The sequence below is a fragment of the Euprymna scolopes genome, chromosome 9, assembly GCF_053919585.1.
Source record: "Euprymna scolopes isolate OS-2025 chromosome 9, ASM5391958v1, whole genome shotgun sequence".
Lineage (NCBI taxonomy): Eukaryota > Metazoa > Mollusca > Cephalopoda > Sepiida > Sepiolidae > Euprymna > Euprymna scolopes.
In genome coordinates, this window is record NC_136490.1 from 103,367,098 (window position 1) to 103,388,612 (window position 21,515).

Here is a 21,515-nt window from a genome sequence, read left to right on the forward strand (position 1 = left end):
ATCACACTTCAAAACGCAAAAGCGGGATAGTTAAACACAATCGAAGTTCTGATATTTATAGATCAAAATAAGGTATGCAAACAAGATTTTATTTAATCGATAATCCCGTTCCTTAAAACAACATAATATGTTTTGTTCAGTTTCAGATGATTATTATAAGCATATTTGGAACCCCCTCAAAACAAGGGGGGGTTTGTAAGCAAAAACTATATATATATATATATATATATGTATATATATATATATATATATATATATATATATATATATATATATATATAAATATTGTTTATGAAAAATAAGTAGATTGTTATAAAGTTCATTCTTCTCTTAATAATCGCTGAAAATTCTGTATTGATTGGATAATTATCTGATTTTTTGTAGATTTTTAAAAAGGCGGTCCGTCAAAAAGTACTTATCTGCCCCCCCCCCAGTTTTGGCGGTGCCTACTATACATTAAATGCAAGGCAAGAAAAACAAGAAATGCAAAAATAAGTGATTTAGAGGAGCACGTAAGCTACATTACAATAAATAGAGTAAGTCCATTAGTGTAGAAAGAATCCATAATAAACATTGCACTGTTGTAAATCACTTTAAATGATTAAAAATATTCAACTTTCAACAGATATTGAATTGTGGTTCAAACAGTAATCGATTGCGATATTGTAATATAAACCGACAGGCCGAGTGAAGCAAGAAGAGGCAACATCAAAATAGTAATTTACCAGGAAAAACCCGCCAGATATATCCACACCACTCTGCAGCAAGTCAATAAATCTATCAAAATAATTTGAATTTGTCAGTTAACAACATATAATAATACCAATATTTATATACACTAAGTATGCGAAACACGCGGCGCGTCGGTTGCATGCGGCTTATCAGAGAGCCTTCCGGCCCGCAGAACTGATCGTCTATTCTCTAACATCTCATTGGTATTGATTTGGTAGGTTTCTCCATAAAAGAAGTCGGAAAAATAATCATCCAACCAGCTAATAACCCCAAGCTGATGTCTTATAAGTAGGAGCCCAAATGAGGGCGAAACTCGAGTCTTGGACTTCCGGTTCTTTGACTGTCATGGCTCTTGTGGGCTGCGACGTTGTTTGGCTGTGGAATTTATTATATACAATCTCTCACATTCTGAAAATCCTATCATAAGTTGCTCGCTTGGTTAGCATTGCTGGATGGAATCGTCCTTTCGAGTTAAAGCTCCTACTTGTGAGACATCAGCTTGGGGTTATTAGCTGTTTGGATGACCGCGTCCCTTGTCGAGACGAAGTAGGTTCATTTCACAGTCGGATTTCGGCGCGGTTTGCTTGATCTGTGTTTGTTAATAGAAATTCTTGTGTGCAGGGCGTTTGCTCAGTTGGTAGAGTTCTTGCCTTGCATGCAAGAGGCTTGGGTTTCGAATCCTGAGTTCGGATGTGCCTAACTGATGAGCCCAAATGAGGGCGAAACTCGAGTCTTGGACTTCCGGTTCTTTGACTGTCATGGCTCTTGTGGGCTGCGACGTTGTTTGGCTGTGGAAGTTATTATATGCAATCTCTCACATTCTGAAAATCATATATATGTATGTATATATATATATATATATATATATATATATATATGTGTGTATTATATAGATGCGATTTACGACTAGAAGTAACTAAATTTTCCGTATTCTAATGTGAAGTTTCTACGTTTTTCGAATGATATTTTTATTGTGTGGGTGCAAGTATTTGTTTACGTTGGACTTGAAAACAACTACATTGTAGTAAGCTGGAAGAGTGTTCAACAGTTGTGAAGTTTTAAAAATATGCTTTTGTTCATGGAATCTGTGTTTCGGTTTAGCCGCACATAAAAAAGTGGGGAAATTATTGACAGTGGTTCCTGCTAGACGTGTGTTTTTCGTGAAAGTTTGTCGAGGGGGGCCATAGATTGAAACTCAGGCGAGCACTTGCCATGGCAGTAAGGATAAACAGACAGGCTCGCAACGTCTCTTCTGTGGAAAAGAGGTTGCAGCGAAGAGAAAATGCACCCCACTAAGCTGTCAAGGCAAGATCAGCCGCTTTTAGCAGCTCCTTCTCAGATATGACAAAAGGACTCCCTCATTGGACGTACTTGGCTTTTATATACATAGAGAATTACATCAGCAGTGAGATATCTACAGAAGTGCTAGAAAGTTCCCGCCATTTTTTCTAGTGAACTTGGCAACATATTTGATGTGCGTGTTCCATTTCAGATCAGGAGTAAAGGGCAAGCCAAGAAGCTTGTCGAAACATGGAACCTTCCCAAGACGAGAGCCATTCAGTTAAATTGATTTCAGATTGGGATCAGAGTGATAATTATGTAAAAATAGAAGATTAGTTTAGATGCATTAAAAGTAACCAGTCACCTCTTTCCCCATTGTACCACTCTGAATTCTCAGAGGAGAGATAATTTGAGAGAAAGTCGCCATTTATTGCCTTTGATGTGCAGCCATAGATAGTAGTGTCGTCAGCCTAAATATGTACAAATTATCTAAGAATGTGTTTAGGGAGATCATTGATGTAGATTAAGAAGAGAGTTGGGCCCAGAATCGATCCCTGAGGGACTCCAGCATTAATACTGATAGCTTCCAATTGCTGTCCATCAACCACTACTCTAATGAACCCATCAGAGAGAAATGATTTAATTATTGACAAGAGATTTCTAGCTATACGGTAGGTTGAACCCTTGTGAAGTATCATACACTATCATATGCCATACACTATCATTTGATATGTCAAGAGCAATTGCCTTAGAAAAGAAAGTTTTGTCGAGAGATTCGCTAATCCTCTGAGATATAACTATTAGCACATTCGCTGTAGATTTTGCAGAACGTAACCCATATTGCATGCCACCAAGAAGGTTATTACTGCTGAGGTAGTTGACTGCTTCTTTATTTAACACAGATTCAAACAGCTTACTCATGACGCACAGGAGACTTATTGGTATGTGCTGAGAGGGAGATTACCGATCACCTGAATTCTTAAATACAAGCCAAACTTATGAGTTTTTCAAGGGTGTTGGGAAGCAATTGTTCTTAAGACAATGCTTTAACAGCTTTGTAAGTATGGGAGCAAGTTCTGGTTGAAGCTTTTTCTACACTATAATTGGAATGCTGTCAGGGCCGGTTGCGTTACTGAAATCAAGGTTCTTGATTAGCTTGGTAACGTCACCCACAAATATTTGTATGTCGCATAGCGTGTTTTCTGTTACAGGAGAAACTACAGGGGTGGTCGCGTGGAGTAGGATTACTTGCAAAGTTCCTGGCAAAGAGTTTGGCTTTGTCTAGTGCTAGCGAAATTACGTCAGGTCCATTGATGATAGTTGGGATAGAGCACATACTTCTGTCCAGGGCCCTGTTTCAGACTTGCAAAAACTGGTGGGAACCAAGCCGCTTCTCAGCTTCTTTTGATTTAACAGACTGAGCTTACACCTCTTTTGCATTTTTAATTCCTCTTTTATAGTGGTTGCTGACAGTCTTAAAAGCGGTATAAGTCTCAGTACATCTATTATGTTGGAATTGATGGAAAAGTGAGATATGTGCACTATGGCAGCAGCACATACTGGAGATAACCACGGGTGGTTCTTAAGTTTTTGCTGGCATTTTCTCATGAGTATGAAGCTGTCTATACCTACAATGACCCATTCCGTCAATTCTGATACTATAGAGAATCCATTCTTTTTTAACATGAAACGCAAAGGTAGATCAGTTATAAATATACGGAATTCATACAGTATCGATATACATTACGATGTAGAGGTACGCCTGAGGTCTTGTAACATTTCATTTTTATCTTTATTGATACAACCGAGTGGTCGGAGGATCCCAGTGGAGACAGGACGGAAGATGAACATAACTCAGGGCAAGTTGTGAGAAAAAAGTCTAGAAGACTTTCATACTGACCGTCAGTGTGGGCAATCTGAGTGAGGTCATAAGCAATGGAGAAATCGTGGCAGGAGCTCCTTTCGTCATCTGCCTTGGTTGAGTGGTTTAACCATAGTACATTTTGGTCATTGAAGTCTCCACAGAAGGGAATGTTACGCGAAGGATGAGCAGACAGGATGTGGTCAATGTTATCAGATATGCCTTTAAAGATTGTAACTCTGCTATTGTGGAGGAGATAGCGGGCAAATATAAACGCAGGGGTGTAAGGAAGTGCAACCTGGAAGCACATATAGTATAAATTAGGATCTTCTATGCTGATGCCCCTTCAACATGAACAGCTATCTTTAATGTAGGCACATATTCCATGGCCATGGCTATCTTGGCCAGTTTAGTTATAGTGTCCTTTAATAACACAATCATCTAAGGAAATAATCAGTCCAATTCCAGTTTTGCTTAGGAATAATAGGTTTGGTTTAGTATTCCGCAATAGGGTTGCAGCTCCTGAAAGTTTGGAACCTAGACCCCTGATGTTGGAGAAGGAGACATGTTAGTGGAAGATGGAAGTTCGGGGTTTATTCTTGAGACTTTTCTTGATGTAGTTTTGGGATTTGGGGAACAGGTCGACAGACTTGGTTAGAGCATGGTAGAGAGGAAAAAGTAAGAGAGAAATGGAAAGACACATTTATTTTGTAGAACATTGTAAGCTAAAGCCGTAACAATTACCCCCTAATATGCCTTCGATGAGCACACCCAGAAGCTACCGCATGATCTGGAATTCATTTACCGAATGGCAATGCAGCAGCCCCAATACTTTGCACTTGCTGATAGGACAACCTCCTTAGTGGTTAATCCAAGGTTCGGGCCCCTGACTATCAGGCAAATAACGTCAGCCCAGATGAAAGGTTTACCTCCGGCACCATTACTAGTCACATGGTCACAAAGACAGACATAGAAACAGAAAATTTCCGATATCACAGGCTACTGTTTAGGAAATATTGTCCACCCAGTAAACAACCTTTTCTTCCCCTATTTCAGAAAAAAAAACTCATTGGAAATGAGTACTGATATACAAATAAGGGGAACCGAGAATTCCGTGATATGCATTATCTATTCTCCATTAAAAATAACTAATAATAAGTATTGTACTTAATATAATTCCAATCGATGTGTTTAACGGTGAGTATGATGATAGATACCCCTTCTAAAACTGAAAATGAATAGAAGTGTGACATTTATTTTATATATTAACACCAATTTTACAATTAATAAAATAATAAAATAAAGATATATATTTAAAACTGAAATAAATATAATTATCATTTTAATTTACAAAAGAGAAAATGAAAATAATCGCAAGGTCACAACTTAACTGCTAAATAAATCACTCGTCACTGCAAGCATGGTTTGACTTTGCTTGAAATAAACACCAGCGTTCTATTTTCAAAATAAAACCGGTCTTTACGTGACATAGCTAGCTCTCTGGCTAAGCATGTTCTTTTATAGGGATGTAGGTTGTGGAGGAGGAGTAAAGAGAACTGCATTTTCGGATCTATTTATGGTATATTTAAAATAAACTTGCGTGATAAAATCGGCATATTTTTGTACGAGAATGCATATTACACAGATGGAAGTCTATTTACAATTGTTGCAAGTAATTCATGAAGCTCTTTATTTGGTGCACATAATGAGCAGATAATTTAAAAAATTTATTTCCATTTTTTTTATTTTAAACTTGACTTTTGAAATTAGTGATACTATTCGTTAATTTCTTTCAATTATTTTACAGCTTACGTTAAATTATAATATATATGTTTTTAATTTTAATTGTTTTTATTAAAAGACTTGCATGACTGTTGGGGTACACATTTTCACTGTGTGATTCATCAATAATTTTTTGTTCGAATATTGTAAATTTCGATCATGTGCTGATTAAATTCACAAAAAGAGTTATCTTCATTAGAAGCCTTTTTCACAACCATTTTCAGTTCAGAAAGTTGTTTACAATCTAGTTAATTAATTCACAGAGGTTGCATTCTATACAGAACTACGCTTATTATCATGCCGCAAAATGTTGATTTTTTTTTCATTTGTTGAGACAAGCAATCATTACGTTTTTGGAGATGAAAGGTCGAATGACCGCTGAACTAAACGATTGGAGTTGGAGGCACGACCTAGGCTTTGTTGTAATTATTATTACACATCTGAATGATCTCACTTCAGCATTGCAAAATAAAATAAAAAGCCAATGATTATTTTATATGATGATGTAAAATGTTTTTTTTAATTGAAATTATGGAAGTTTGAAGATTCCATGCGTATTTTGTTACATGTAAATAGCTTCTAAATAAGGTTGAAAGAAGTGTTTCACCTGGAATAAATATCAAAATAGTTTGAGAAATGATTTAGTGATTTTGTATTGTATGAATGCAAATTTGACTTATTTTAAGGATAATTAAGTTTTGATGTTGCTGAAGATCTACAACACCGTCAGATGAAATATAGGAACTCAGTCGCCACACTCACTTAGATCAAAATATTTGGAAATCGAATACCTGATTTCTTTTCATATCTTCCGGAAAGTTTACCGCAAAAATCATGGCAATTTTCAGTTTCACCTGTTTGCGTACAGTTAATTTTTTCGTGAAATTAACAGAAACATTTCAAAGAACGAGACCGACTGATCAACATTTGCCATCCTTTATCAAAACCGGCATTACACAGAGATTTCAACAACAGATACAATAAATTATTAAGGAAAAGTGATGTCAAGATTTGAATGCAAACAGTGAAAGTCTTTGAATTCTTGGTTAATAATGTCAATTTTGAATGCATGTAAATTGCTTTTTTGCTATTGTGTTGAAATTGCATTTTTCGCTGTTGTATGGGAATTCCATTTTTCTGCTATTGCATTGAAATTGAATTGTTTCGCTTTTGTATTGAAAATGAATTTTTCGCTATTCTATAAACATCGCTTTTTTACTATTGTATTGAAATTGCACGTTTTTGCTATTATATTGAAATTCCTTTTATTTTTAGTGCATTTAGATTGCCTTTTTGCTATTGTATTGTAATATTGCTATTGTACTTACCAGTTTTAGATATTTTCTTCTGTTAAATTACATGCACACTATTACTTGAATTCTTCCTTATGTTTCGAAATCTAACAAAATATAGCAAACGTTTTATGTAATTGTTAAAACTTTGCAGGCCTCATGACAATACAAATCGACTTCTATTGCGCTGATGTGAGTTTCGCATGTCTGATATAAAATGTTATAACAATTTTGAACACATTTGACATTTAGTTTTTCAGACGATTTGAAATTCTTTTACTTAAATTCCAAACAGTCGTAGTGATTTTACTTAGAACTAAATTATAAACATTAAAATTGCCTAAAATTTACAAAAATAAAGTAAGTTAATCGTAACTAAAAATGTGCCATATATTAAAGGATATTTCAAGTTAGATATGCATTCGCATAAAGTTCCAATTTAAGTTATCAGTTTCCAAAAATGTAAACATCGGTGATATCTCCTACGAATTAATATTTTAAGGGATTATTCATGCAATATTTACTTTATGTGATCCTTCTTACCCAGTTTAATTTATATTATCAATAATAAAAATATTAAGTAAGATAATAATCTTTACAAAATATAGAGTTTAAGGATAATTCTCACAAAATTAGAAGATCTTACGCCTGGTTGTTTTAATGCTATTCAATGTCTCAGAAACAATTAAAACCAAATCAATCTGATTAATAATATCTTACATTAGTAGATTAATGTTATGTTGCTGAATGTAAAAGCTTGTCGCTGGGGTAACAGATAAAGTCCGAAGTATAATTCAGTTCTAAATTAGATTCTTTTTAAGATTTTTTTTTAGTTAAGACTTCTACAAAGTCAGGACAGAAGAAAGTATCGTATTCTTTCTTTGTAGACTCAATAATAGGTCGGTTTGAAATTTAATGTTAAATTATGAATTCAATATGACACACCTGAGCAAAGTCGGAAGTTACATCGACTGAAAATTGTGAGAATAACACTAAAGATGGAAACAGTAGTTCAATAGTCCAAATCATATAAATAGATTCATCCTAGTGAAACGCAGAATTTTGTTATTCCAAACGTGTTTTTCTAATAAAAGCAAAGTGTAGAATCTATTCTAGTACGTTTCTATTCTAGGCAAAATAAGTAATACTCATACTAAAATCTTTATTCTTGTTGCCCTACGCAGTGTCTATTTATGAGGAACTATTTTTTTTACCAATAGTCGAATACGATATAGTATTTATTTCTGCCCTCGTGTGGACTAAGGTACACAGGTAGATTCTTTTTTAAATTTACTTTTAATACGTGCATAAGCATATCGATTTATATATATTTGTTTTAATATAATATTATAATATTATAATATTCAAACCTGTTTATATGTAACCAAAAAATACTGCAAAATATAACCTTATAATATTCAAACATGTTTGCATGTAACAAATTTGATAATTATTATAAAATATTATAATTAGTTTAAGCATTTTTTCAATAATAGACATATATAATAATATACACATCTTAAAAATTAATCGTGATCGGTTAATTAGTTTAGCATTGACTCAAATACATTGCAATATATAATCCTATACGCGTATATAAATTCATAATGATCGGTTAATTGGCTTAGGAGTGAATTAAATACATAGAAACATATAATCATACACACATAATTAAAATTATTAATGATCGCTTAATTAGTTTAGGGGTGAATCCAATACATACAAGTATATAATCATACACACATAAGTTAAATTAATAATGATCGGTTAATTAGTGTAGGAGTAAATCCAATACATAGAAATATATAATCATATGCGCATAATTAAAATTCATAATGATCGGTTAATTAGGTTAGGAGTGAATCCGATACATACAGTATATATAATATTATAATATTAAAACATGTTTGTATGTAACAAAAAACAAAGAAAAATACTAAAAAATGTAACCTCAACATTCAGAATATAAACATTCGCGTTGTTACATATATACTGCATTCCTTCGGCGTTTTCTAATTTGTGGTATAGAGAAAATAGGTTAAAAAGAGCAAGTTTACAGTTATGTTTTTCTTAAATATGATTAGAAAAGATTCGGTCTATTCTATTTTTTTTTAATTTTAATACTCATTTATTAATAAATAAAAATGATTCAATGGCTATTCTTCACAGTAACGTTTATGCGAGACACACGAACACTACACACAGTAAATATAGTTGTTTTTTTTTAAATATCTTTATTAGTATAGAGCGTGTAATATTACATACACATTTTGTGAGTAAAACATCCTGACAAAAATGAAGATCGTTAAAAGTTACCTCCCCTGAACGCATTAGATATGTACGTCGTGCGAAAAAAACGATTCTCATTCAATGTCCCTTCTCCTCTTTCAGTAAGCGTTAGAGCATGAAGGAGAAACATCAAGCAGTAAAAGCGCATCCATGGGCAAAGGGAGCTAACTTTGGTTACAAAATTTTACATTTCTCTGTATTTATGATAACACATATTAAATATTAAAACAATAAAATGAAATTTCTGATATTTAAAAGAAATATACTATGTGACGACTGAAAAATCGCTAATTAAATGCAGCTATTATTAATAGACTTACCTTAAATTTCTTGTTAGAAAGACTAATAAAACTATGAAAACTTGGTTTACTGATTTGATAAAAATGTATTTATTCACCATGAAACCTAATAAATGTGAATATATGTACTTTTTTTTAGAATTTCCCACGGAAGGCCAAACCGGAAAACGGCACATATGCGAAAAAAACAAAAACAAAACAAAAAAAAAACTAGTATATATCGTGCTTAAATAAACCATGTATCTGGAGAAGGGCCGACATATAATAAGTTCCTGTTAACCTGTAGCCCTCTGAAGAGAATGACACAAGGTCGCTTGTAATTCGATGAACACTCACCCCTAAAATACCTCTCTGTATTTGGACAAAATCAATAATTATCTCAGTCTTGAAGGATTTATCTCATTAGCCCAGGATATAGAAGGTGCAGGTTAGTGTATCTCGTAATTAAACGCATTCTAACTTATCTCGTTCAACAATTATTCATTTCTTTTATTACCTGTTTAAAAAAACAAAACTTTTTAATTTATGGATCATCAGAATGCAGGATTCATTCTTACACCAACACAAACACTATATAAAATAGACCTTCCTTTCTTCAAATTGTTTAATTCTAATAAGGCATGGGAGATAACTTTTCTCGATCTAATGCATGCAATTGTTAGCAGATAATTTCAAACTTTTCCCGATTAAAAAACATATCCAAAAATGTGAGATATAACCTATTAATTTTAAGAAACACTCGATAATATCAATGAAGCATGAAAACATCATCTATTTTAATTCTAAAGTTTTACAGATAAAAACAAATAATTGAAATTTCGATTTCATATGGTTTTCGAAAAAAAGCTGTAAATCAACATGTAAATACTTAATTTTTAAGGAATAAAAATATTTCATTTTCAATGTTAATAAATTAAACGTTGAAAAATTATTCAATAAATTCTTACACAAATTTGCAATTGATTGAGCTTGGATGTCATTATGATCATTGTCGACCGAGTTTCGTCAATGAAATACACATATTTATATATGCGATGTTTGAAATACTTCAGAACTTTCTATGGAGCTCAGAAAAACGGTCATAGTATATTTGTAGGTGAATTTCCGTATGCTTCTTGTTAACCCGGCTAGAGATTTTATATTCAGCCTCCAAAATTAACAGAGATTAGATCATTTCTGTAATGGTACTCTCTATATTGATTTAACGGTGGCACTTCTATGCAGTCCTAAGGGGTCTACTCCCTCAGGCTTTGCTTTCTCACTTTGAGAAGGAAGTACTTTATTGCAAATCGCCCGAAGCATCCTTTCCAAGGAATTCGTACAGAGCTGGTCAGTCACTTTTTGAAGGAAAAAATACCCCTCCTTTGTGGCGCGGACATCTCAATCTTAATTTCAGACCATGGTGTTCAAGCTTTTCCAGTGGGAGAAAACTAAAAACCGTCAACCAATATGTATATATAAAAACTAATATTAAAGTAGTCATCACTCTTAAAGTCTCAGTTCCATCTCTCTCTCTCTCTCTCTCTCTCTCTCTCTCTCTCTATATATATATATATATATATATATATATATATATATATATATTATGCCGTCACTCACACACGCACACACACGCTCGTGCGCAAATAAATGAACGTTCATTGATTATAATTTTCCCGCGCAGTTGCTTAAGAATAAGTTTTTCTAGCAACAACATAATTTGAAATACGGCCACACGCTTTTCTTACAACAACAAAAGCAAAATGAGCATATTTCTGGCGGATATAAGCGAAGACAATACCACATGACAATATCGACCAATGAGAAATTTTAGAAGTTTTTTTTCAACGCTTTCCCAAACCACATATCAGCAGCAGCAATCTGCTGCTGGAATTCGATTCAAAAAGTATTTAAACGCAACAAACATTCTTTCTCTCTTTCTCTTCGCTCCAACTTGACACGAGAATATGTCTTTTGTATTCATTTCATCGTCGGTTTTAAATCTGTCGAATCCATGAGTACACACGCCACCCCCGCATGCAAAAATATCACTTATGCACACACGCACCCATTCCGTACATTTTCTATAAGAATTACTAACAATAGACTACATTCCTCATGGGATTTCGAATAAGGTGATCTTCGCCAGTTAAAACAAACAAAAAAACATAAGGAGTGTCACCTAAATTGTGGATTCTAACCTCAATGATTTCACAAGAACCATATCAATCGGACTTCGCTTGTTCATCATGCTATTTTGTTGAAAAATATATACAGCGCATTTTAAACGAAAATGAGGTGTCATTGTATTTTATTTCTTTTTATTATTATTTTATTTGGGGCAGAGGAATTTAATTTCTCTTAAATGTCTTTTCCCCTACAAATTGGTGACACCAGTTTGTGAGATAAAACATACGCATCCTTCTGAAAGATACAAATTGACGGTTATCGCGCAAAGCTGTAATAGAGAAAACATTTCTGCCTGACTGAGGGCAATTTACCAATCTCTCCTTTTTTTCGTCTCAGATTATTAAATTGCATCCTTCAAAAGCCTACAAAAACGAAGCAGCACAGATGTGATTGTACCTCACAGCTCGCCGCAGTTTAAAGAGTTCAACATCACAATATTCTCCCATGTAAACCGGGACCGCAGACAACCGTCTACATCGACAACCTGCCTACGCAAAGAACAAAGCCCGGCAATTTAAAGGCTGTCAAAACATTTTGCGAAAGAAAAAAGCTACGAAAATACACTATAACATAAACCCACATAAAAATAAAACAAATACCTCACTATTAAACAGACATCTTTTCATTCCCACCCACACTAAAAATACAAAAATCTACGACATTCTTAATAGACTTGGTTTTCACCTGATACAAACAACTTCCTCAACCATAAAACAGATATTAAAAACTACCAAGCACTCTCCCAAAACCCTCACATCCGATGCCGGTATATATTCCATCCCATGTAACCACTGTCAACAAGCGTACATAGGTGAAACACAACGAAAATTGAAATTAAGACTTAACGAGCACGCACAGAAGAGATATAAGGAATGGTAACGCCCTAAATGCACTCTTTTGCCATTGTGCAGAACACGATCACTCATTTAATTTAGATCAAGCGAAAATTATTAAATACGTGATAGATAGAGCTAAAAGAAGACTTTTAGAATCATCACTAATATTGAATACTAATACTATTACGCAAAGAAAAGGCTTCTATCATTTAACCCCTAGCATAGGAAAAATAATAATCAAAGAGCAAGGTATCAGGGTGGATCCTAACTAGCCGTTTTTCCTTGAATGTTTCAGGAAAATGAGTAGTTTTGCAGAAGAAAAAAATGTACATATTTATTTTAATGCATTTTTAAAAGTGTATATATAGACATCGAACAACCCAACCTTCCCATACGCACACATATTTGTCCTTCCCGACATGGGTAGGATTCAAAAACTGTCTTTTTCGCACGATCTATGACTTTTTTTCTTTTCTTACATTTTTATTTCAATTATCCTGAAAATGTCCTCTGAAATAAGGACGAAACGTTGATTTTTTAATAATTTCATTCGGTTTTTCTATTTTTCTTAAAACATATATATATATATATATATATATATATATATATATATATATATATATATATATATATATATACAGGGTGAACAGAAAGTCCTTGGACCATTTTTAGTTTTAAAATTAAATATTTTTAAAAACACTTTTTCTCTTTTCGAATAAAGTATGTATTTAGTCTAACTATTGATCTAATTATTTTCAACAAAAATATTAAAATAATTTTGTTTAAACTTTCAGAAAAATGAGAATACAAGAGGCCATAATTCAGCTTGATAGCGCGGGAATGACAAACTCAGAGATTATTAAGCTCTTGAAAGTGGCTAAATCCACCGTGTACCATGTTGTGAACAGATTTAAGGAACTTGGTATATCTGAAGACCGTCCTAGGAATGGAAGACCTCGCACTGCTCGAACAAAGAAGGTGATTAAAGATGTCCGAGCGAGGGTAAGGAGGAACTCGAAGAGATCTGCAAGACAAATGGCTAAAGACATGAATGTGAGCGTGACCTTGATGAGAACCATCGTAAAAAAACGATCTCCAGTTATCCCCCTACAAGATGAGAAAGAGACAGTACCTCATACCTGCCCAAAAGCACAAGAGACTTGAAAGAGCAAAGCTTCTTCTTGGAGAACTGAAGGCTGGCACGGCAGGGCGAGAGATCGTTTTTTCTGATGAAAAACTCTTCACAATTGAAGCGACTGTTAACAATAAGAACGACAGAGTTCACGCAAAATCTTCAGCAGACATTGATGACTCCGTGAGAATAGTTTTCCACCGACAAAAGCCGTCTTCCCTCATGGTGTGGGCTGCAGTCTGCAAATCTTGGAAGTCGCCTCTGATTTTCGTGGAGCAGGCGGTTAAGATCAACACAGATCGCTACATTAACGATATTTTGGTTCCAGCATTTGAAGAGATTAAGAAACACTTCAAAGATCAGCCTTTCACCTTCCAACAAGATGGAGCACCATCCCACACCCCCAGAAAAACTCAGGACTGGTGCCAACGTCATTTTCCAAGATTCTGGAGTAAGGAGATTTGGCCTCCTGCATCGCCTGATTTGAATCCCATGGATTTTGCGGTGTGGTCTTTGTTGGACGCAAAGTCTGTTCTCTTGCTCATTCAAGTGTTGATGCTGTTAAGACATCTATTCTGAGTGAATGGGCTAAACTACCTCAGGAAACGCTGCGTGCCTCGGTTGGTAACTTCAGGTAGAGAATTGGACATCTAATCGAAAGGAAGGGACATCACATTGAAAATAAATAATTTGAATTTATTCTTGGTTTCCTAACTTATAATCTTCATTCATGTTTAATTTATATTTTTGTAATTTTCTATTAATAAACCACTTTTGAATTGGTCCAAGGACTTTCTGTTCACCCTGTATATAGTAATAATGCTCTGACGGGAATAATCGCAAGAATAGCATTCTTTGAAAGTGCGGAATAAGGACTTTGGGATTTGGTGTTTTTGGAGTCTTCAGTGGAACCACAAATTTTGATTGTCAAGTTCAACTTACAGTTTTAATTTTCTTTCTATTGTAATAAGCTCAACTCTTTATTGTGTATTGGGGTTTATATTCGGTTGGGCTGAGATTATCTGTATCTAAACACTGGTATTTATATTAAATTGAAGTTTACCATTGCAAATATCAAGTAAACACTACATCTTTTTGATTTCATTATATATATATATATATGTGTGTGTGTGTGTCCATATATATATATGTGTGTGTTTGTGTTTGTAAGTGTGTGTGTGTATATATGTGCATCTATCTATCTATCTATCTATCTATCTATCTCTCTCTATATATATATCTTTCTATCTATCTGTCTATATATCTATCTATCTTTCTATCTATATATCTATATATATATATATATATATGTATAATCATTATTTAAAAAAAAAACATATTATCCACTAAAATTACATGGGCATGATTGGGCCGTCAGTTACAAGCCAATAGAGATGTCTGCAGACGATATTAGTTATACAAAATTAGAGTCTGTAATATATATTGTATAAAGATAGTCTGAAAAGCTCAATACTTACTTGTAACTAGCTGATTGAAATATGCTCATGAATATGTAGCGACATATAAATGCTTCTTCGAATAAAATAAGAAAGTATATTTTGCCCCACATCGTTATTCAACACTCTCGTATGAACGTAAATTAATTCGCTTGTTCACCTCTGGAAAATATTAACCTGCATTAATTACATACACCCATATATATATACACACACATATATATATATATATATATATATATATATACATATATATATATATATATATATATCGGTGTATGTAATTAATGCAGGTTATATATATGGGTGTATGTAATTAATGCAGGTTAATATTTAATAGAGTAAACATTTAAGGAGATTTTCTGGTCCGGCTGCACTATTAAATAAAACGGAGCCTCCAATTTACGGAAAAAAATATTCAGTATACTGACTATTTAGTAAATACTTATCCTCACCTTTCGAACTTTGCTATTTCCAGATTAATAAAAAGGATGTCGTGGTTATTTTGAAAAGCGCTCAATCCATATTTCCCTCTTTTAAGTAAAATGACTATTTAAAAAAAATGTTGCTATACTATGTTTCAAGAAAGCCAAACAAATGAATAGAAAATCTCTGCCCGGTTCCCAAAAGAAATTCTGGCTTGAAAAACTGGATTCACTATTTCATATTTCGTCCCCCTCTTGCAATCTACCAGTTTTACGTTGCAACAACCTTCATGTAAATTGCAATAAAGAAATTCCCAGATTATCTGTCCTCTTCAACAAAACATAAGTTATTTTCTATCATGTCCAATGTCTTTGTGAGATAACCTTATATCCAAACCAATTTTCATATTTTAATGCAAACTAATTTTTTATATTAATCTGTTTAGATGTATTTTAATATTAGTAAAATCTGAATTTTCAGGACCCAGTTGAGGACCGTAAAAACCTACAGAGTCAGAGGAGCAAAATAGGCCCGAAAGGTACATTTCAGCTTGGTCCAGTTGATAAAAGTGCTATAAAATATTAAAAAAGAACGGGTGTTAATGAAAAAAGTACATTCATCACCAACAGTTTCAACTTCAAATCTCCAGAGTAATATTTCCTCCCTCTCTTACTCATCTTCTGAAAGCGAAGTCACAGAAGAAGAATATTTGCAGCCAAAGAGCCATCTAAATTTATTAAATTTCTCAGATATGTTCTTGAGTCAGTTATCTTCTAATCTGAGAGTCAGCCTTGCCAATGCAATTGCTCTTTGATTTTCAAGCTATGAGCATTCTTATACCCAATATTAATATAAGCAATATTCTTATTGATAAATGTAAAGTGGACAGGGTAAAAACTACAGCGAAAACTACTACCCAAAAAACATAATTAAAATGTGGAAAATCTGATATGCATTTGTGTTGATTGGAGAATACATAAAGATACTTTTTTACAAAAAAATTCTGGAGGAAAATGGACAGAAAACTGTGAACAAAACTAAGGAAACAGAACATCATTTAACTTTTACAATAGAGACAACATATGAAAGTAAGTATCTGACACACAGAGTTCTTCCTAACCGTGGTGCAACAGGTGTTGTGCATGCAGAGCATGTGATGGGGGTTTTGCATGAGTTCAGCAGAGAAAACACTAACAAACCTACCCTTGTGACAACAATAATGCCAACATGTTATGAATGAGTAATGGTGGCAATTTTAGAGAAAAAATTAAAACAAACATCTTCATATAATTGGTTGCTTTTTGCACCATAAGGACCTACCTCTCAGGGCTCTTTTTAAAAAAAAAACATGAATGGTTGCACAAAAGACTCTACCACATTCATCGGACCCGTGTGCAATTATGGCCAAATGATTTACCCCAAATATCATTTTCCACTATAAGCAGTCCTCTGGATTCAAAAGTAAAAATTGATGAAATAAATTACCTTAGTTGTGCCCAAATATTACTGTATGACTACACAGTAGGTATTTCTTGAGGTAAGGTTGACTCTAAATATTCTTCGTAAAAATTGGGCCTTTAAACCAGGCAAGATGGCTAACTTTAGCCATCAGGCTCATGTGTTTATGGACTCGTTGCGCATAACCACAAATGCTCACAACAACTACAGAGGTTAATAAATTTTATTGTAAATGTGTATGGCATTTGTTGGTTTGGAATTTAAAAAAATAATAAATTTCTCAATCAGCTATTGCATATTTTAATATGATCCAAAGGATTAAGGAGCAGCCTCATGAAATTCAGCAGATCAAATTAAAAAAACATACAAAGTAATGCATTTTGTTTACTCCCTGAACACCTTATATATTCAATGGTCAAATCTGAGGAAATTTTAGTAAGAGATGAAGCTTTAAAAAGAATTTTGGCCATTAGGTAAGTAAACATTTATTCATTATCAGTGACTCAATTATTTATTCCAATTTATACAAACATTTTTAAGATTTTATCTAATTTCGCCATAATAATTAAAGCAGTACCCATTGAACTTTTTTAATATTCAATTAATTTTTTATATTTTTTCAGTAGACGAAAGTCAACCAAGAAACTATTAAAAAGAATACCAAATATTAAGTTAAATGCGACTCATTGAAAACAATACATTTGACATTGTGTGGTATTTTTGAACCACCAATGACAGAAGATTTTTTCTGATTCTGAACCCCGAGAATCATTATTTAATGGGAGCAAGCTTGACTTGCCATATTTGCCATCACATTTTCAGGGCGTGGAACGGGCAGTCAAGTTAACAACGGAAGCATCACAAACTGTATATGGTTTTGAATCAAGACATCGACACATCACAGCCAAAGATTTGAAGCAGAAATTGAGACCGTCATTTTTGTCTTAGGGCTTTTATATGGAGAAATTTCACTTCATATTTTAAGCTCTATCAAATAATGTTTTGTCTTTTCCTTATTTGTTCGTTTGTTATATTTTCACTTATATCAGAAAAAAATCAATTTTAAAATACTGAAATATTACTGCTTAATTCATGACATGAAAAGACAGTTTGCTAATGATAAATTGACAACATGTAAATCATCTATACGTAAATATCCTTTTCAGTGACATGCACTCTGGTGTCCGATGTGAAAGATCAACAGCTGATGTGCTAATTGTGATATCACACAGAATCAGTGAATTTATTGACGAAGGTTTCATTTTTAGAGTGGTAGCTCTTAGCATATCTAAGAACTTTTATAGGGTTCGACACAAAGTTTTATTTTATAAAATCTCTAGCTATGGAATAGCTGAAAATGTCCTCTCAAGCATAAAATTCTTTCACTCTGATAGATCTATTAAACTGGTAGTTAATGGGCAGAAATACGTAGGTCATAGTATTAATGCTGGCATGTCCCAAAGCTCCATATTTGGGCCAACTGTCTTCCTTATCTTTTCAAGGACCTCACAAACCATATTCCTCGATCATTTGTCGACATTTATGTAGGCAATACTACCATCTATGGCAACACTACAAAACCCGACAAAGATCAGAATTTTTTCTGATTCTCTCCTCTGACCTTAAACGTGTGCTGCAATGAGGTAAGGAATTACTGATCAGCTTTAATATATCCAAAACAAAACTGCTATCTGTTCACCACTAACGCTTATATCCCCAGTTTACACCAATTGAAATGAACATCTTTTGATGAAGCGCCCTGTTTTGACAAACATCTGGGATTGACTTTTACCCTTAATCCGAATGAAATACTACATCAGATCCCTAACTACTCCAGGAAGTATGCCCTTCAAACCGCGATCCTCTACCTGTACAAAAAGCAAGTATCTTCTAAGAGGGAGTACTGCTGCCACATCTGGGGTGGAGCTCAAAAGGATACCCTTTCCTGTCTTGTAAGAATGCAAAGCATCTACTTAATAGTTAACCCTTATCCTAGAGTAGCCACAGAGCCTTGATAAGTGGTGACGGTCAAAGTAAAAAAATGAAAAGTGTGGTGGTGTAGATTTTACATTTGAAGATTATTATGATTTATGATTAATATTATTTTTATGAAATAAAAAGACATCACCTGATTTGAAATACTGAAATTGTTTGGTATTCACACGAATATTCAAGTTAAATCTTGCAAAAATGAAGAATTTTCGGTATATTTTTGTCTATGAGTTAGATACAGAATGCTAAAAAAATCGCTAAATCATGACTCTCATTGACACCCAAAATGAAATTAATTCATTTTAATTTTTTTTATCTATATTGAAAAAAAAACGTTTCGGGGTTTAATTTCAATATGAACATTTTTATTTTACATAAAATAAAACGAAATTTGATTTCAACCTCAAAACATACAAAAAATATAAACATATGAAAAATTTTCAATCGAGTCGTTCGTCTTTGAAAAGTTTAAATATATAGGATAAACATCTTAGTACAAATACATATTACATGTTTTGAAATTTTTTGTTTTACTTGAAATAATATGAATATATATATATATATATATATATATATATATATATATATATATATATATATGTATATATATATAAAGAGAGAGAGAGAGAGATGAATAATCAGCAAAATTCTCATAGTTTAAGGCTGACAATATCTACAAAATTTAAATTCCGGTTTAATATGGAACATGTTAACTGACAGACATTTTTTTTCAATATTAATTTAAATATCGTAATTTGTAGCCTAAAAAAGTAATGTTTAAAAGTAATGTTAACATTTTTACTAAATTATTGGTTAACTTCATCGGAAATTTGTTTTCTATACAAAATTTTTTTATGGGCATAAATTAAGAGTCATATTTTTATTTTATACTAGCATGGGTGGCAGGCCTTGCCTGAGTGTTTTAAGGTATATGTTCAGCAAAAACCTAAAAGAAGTGGTAGTAGGAAGGCAGCCGCGAACCCGTGCCAAAAGGCGAATAGAACGGGATAAACCTGATGTCTTTACTGTTACGAGCACCGCCAAAGCGGAAGTGGCGTAGGTTTTAATGAAGGCGAGACAATCGAAAGGAGAGAATGACTTTCGAAAATATCGGCGAAAATAGCGACCCCTCCCTGTAGAAATGTGCCCATTTGAAGGTGAATTATTAATGTTTTTACACAATTTTTCGCGCTTGAAAGGTCGAATTACAAACAATACTGATCTTGTAAACATCCGTCGCCTCTATCGAAAGTTTCAGGGAGACGTGCAGACATACAGGCATACATAGATTTATATATTGGTAACTCGAATTTTCGACCCAAACCGATTAAAAATGGTGTCCTATATCTGAATACCCTTTATGCAAAAATTCAAATTGTCTGAGTAATTTGGTAGAGACCAAAGCAGTCGAATTTTAAAAAGTTTCCACCGTAATATATCTCCTCAACATTTACTGGTTTGGGATCAAATCAAGTTATAAAGTTTGAACCATGTCAAAGGAACCTATATCTAAAATTTCAAGTGTTTAGACCCAAAATTAGCGGAGTGGATTGGTAGAGTTCTCAAAGGTCAAATCGTTGAACTTTAATAGCCAAATTTCTGGCCGACAACGGATTACAAATATTTTCCCAAAACTCCATACCCTGTATATCAAATTTCGAATGTACACTGTCAGACATCCACACAGACAGACAGACACTACCATTTTATAGATATATAGATAAACCGATTGTAAATATAACGTATACAAAGAATGTTTATTATCTCGTAAATCATAATTGTTTCAGTAACTTGTCTTAGTCATTATATTTTTGTTATGACAAAAGAAACGATTAGCGCTACGATTTTCATCAGGGAAATGTAAAATATTACCGTCACACTTACCTTGTGTAAAAATGTTATTCTCATTGATTTCTACATATATATTTTATTGTTCGATATTAAAAATTGGCATCGATTTATTTTTTGAAAAAATTTACACTGAGCTATTCTGTTTATGTATATAACAAGTTTTAATACCGAAATATTAAAATACTTTATGAACCTTAGAAAATTAAAACATATACAAAGAAATCATAAAAACGGTCAAATCGAAAAGCAGTAATTATGCATTTTTAATTCGTAAAACTAAAATATTTTTCATATATTTTTCATCTGTTCTACAGAAGAAAAAAATCGCCATGAATCGGATAAAACGGCGGGGTTTGTAACGGAAAATGAATATATTTTATTTCATCATTCCAGTATATTATAAAAAGTTAAAAAAAAACAAAGATGTGAACAAACCCCTGGCCAAGAAGAATATCTGATCGTATTGCGCTTAGGTAGAGCAAAATATGATACTATTGTTGTATAGTAAGTATTCTATTTGGATTTATACAGATATATACTTTCATTTTTAATATTCTTTAAAAATGTAAATAAAATTGGTCGATTATGTTATTGCTTAAATAATTGTAAATTGTTATTTTTATTGTTAAAGTCTAAATATGTTGAAATAACACGTGGT